The 2,070-nt window shown below is 52.5% G+C and overlaps 1 protein-coding gene across 1 annotated transcript in view; it reads right to left on the reverse strand.

The window, feature by feature from the left end:
* The window catches only part of LOC119114335 (calcium-binding protein E63-1), a 140,530-nt gene extending 138,838 nt beyond the window's left edge, over positions 1-1,692 (reverse strand). The window contains exon 1 of the mRNA XM_037238531.1: positions 1,633-1,692. The gene's annotated coding sequence lies outside the window, so the exon portion shown is untranslated. The remainder of the gene's footprint in view (positions 1-1,632) is intronic.
* Positions 1,693-2,070: the final 378 nt, after the last annotated feature.

Here is a 2,070-nt window from a genome sequence, read left to right on the forward strand (position 1 = left end):
TAGGGCTGCTTTTGCTAAGATAGTAGATCTCCTGTTGCTATATTAAAGGACATTGTCTATGCCGTGGTCGCTCTGGCCTTCCCCTTTACCTGTCGAGAAGAGATTTGCCGAGAGCTTTTTCATCTTGTTTGTAGGCACATGTCGTTTGATCTTAATAAGACAGTTGAATGGTTGTTTGTTTGTCTTGCCTTGATCTGTTGTCAAAGTATTTCATCATATGTCGTACTTCGTTTTCAACGTCAGAATTGAAAACCGTTAGTCACCAATATCTGTTTGACTGAATGAGGTCCTGTCCATTCAGAGCAATGCTTAAATGCACGCATAAGGAATAATCTTACCACGCTAATTTTGTAGTATCGGCATTTACTGCCAGCATTTAAACACCGTCCGCTGTTAATATGCTTTCGTCATACAAAATCGTTCCAAATCGCGGTCCTTGCCCATTAAGCGTCACGTCAAGAAAGGTATTACATTCTGCACGCTTAGTTGTCTCGTGAAATGCTAAGCCAGATCGCTCTTTCAACGGATTTTTGAGACGCTCTAGTTTGTCAGTGTCCCTACTCTCCCCAAAATATATCGTCTACATAACGACAGTTTATGTCCGGTCTTTCCGAATAAATTAATTTTCAACGAACAGGCTTTTAGTATTTGTTCAAGAAGGCACGTCTAGATTCTGGGAGAAGCAACTTCAGGAAACTTTGCTTCATTTTTCACTCCATCTCTGTGCTCTCCTCTTGCCTTGCTATTCGGTTATCATTCTCTCTCTCTCTCTCTCTCTCTCTCTCTCTCTCTCTCTCTCTCTCTCTCTCTCTCTCTCTCTCTCTCTCTCTCTCTCTCTCTCTCTCTCTCTCTCTCTCTCTCTCTCTCTCTCTCTCTCTCTCGCCCCTCCCTCTGTCGCCCTCTCTCTCGCTCTCTCTCTCTCTTTCCTCTTTCTTGAGCGCTCTCTCTCTTTCTCTGCCTCTCTCTCCCTCCCTCACTCTCTCTCACTCTCCCCTCCCTCTCTCTCTCTCTCTCTCTCTCTCTCTCTCTCTCTCTCTCTCTCCAATGCTATCAATCTAAAGCGAAGATACATTCCCGTGGCCTCGTCACGGAAAGAGAACGTTCAGCACGTTCGTGTGAGTACGTTAGAAACGATCACATACCTGCCGTTGGCTGGCAAGTGCGACGTTAATAACGCTAGGGGCCAACACAGCCTCCAGGGGCTACGAGGCAAACAATAATGAACGCATAATGCAAGGCATGTTTTTATCCGACCCTGATGAAGACGCAGCCGAGCGCTAATTCCTCCTTTAATAGTTAAATCGCCCGCTTATCGTTGCAGAATGAGCTTTCGTGAGGCTGTATGCTGTTGTCAATGCTCCACCTAGCGCGAACTTCCATTGCCTGGCACGCATAAAAGCAATACAAACCAGACTAAACCACAACAGGCAAAACCGTGCCTGCAATCATTCCACCAGCGAAGACACGGCGCAGTTTAAAACAATCAAATCAGTTCACTTGGCGAATCCCGTCTCGTCAGAGGACGTTCATACAGGAGGTTGACCTGCAAATGACCCGTTTTTCTCAGTCAGCTCACACAATCGCCGCGGTATTGAGGTCATCACAGGCTGCCGCCGCGGGCGCCCTACTGACCTTGAGGCTCGAGCCGGCGCGCCGTCGCTTCCGACGAGGCTCTCCGCCCACCGCGTCGTTCTCAACGCGGCCGTCGACGGAGACTGGAGCTGCTGCGTCGCGCCCGACGGCCAGAGGCGATGCCAGGGCGGGGGCGGAGCAGGAGGCAACGAGCGGCCGGCTGCCAGGGGCGGTGCCAGGATGGGGATGGGGGAGGAGGCGGCGAACGCCCAGCTGTCGGGGGCTGTGCCAGGATGGGGCGGAAAAGGAGGCAGCGAACGCCGGGCTGTCAGGGGCGGTGCCAGGGCGGGGGCAGGGGAGGAGGTGGCAAGCACCCGGCTGTCAGGGGTGGTGCCAGGACAAGGCGGAGAGGAGGAAGCAAGTGGCGGGCTGCTAGGGGTGGTGCCAGGACGGGGGTGGGGGAGGCGGCGGCGAGGGTCCGGCTGCCAGAGACGGTGC

Source organism: Pollicipes pollicipes, unplaced genomic scaffold (genome assembly GCF_011947565.3).
Source record: "Pollicipes pollicipes isolate AB1234 unplaced genomic scaffold, Ppol_2.1 Scaffold_7262;HRSCAF=8765_pilon_pilon_pilon, whole genome shotgun sequence".
Classification (NCBI taxonomy): Eukaryota; Metazoa; Arthropoda; class Thecostraca; order Pollicipedomorpha; family Pollicipedidae; genus Pollicipes; species Pollicipes pollicipes.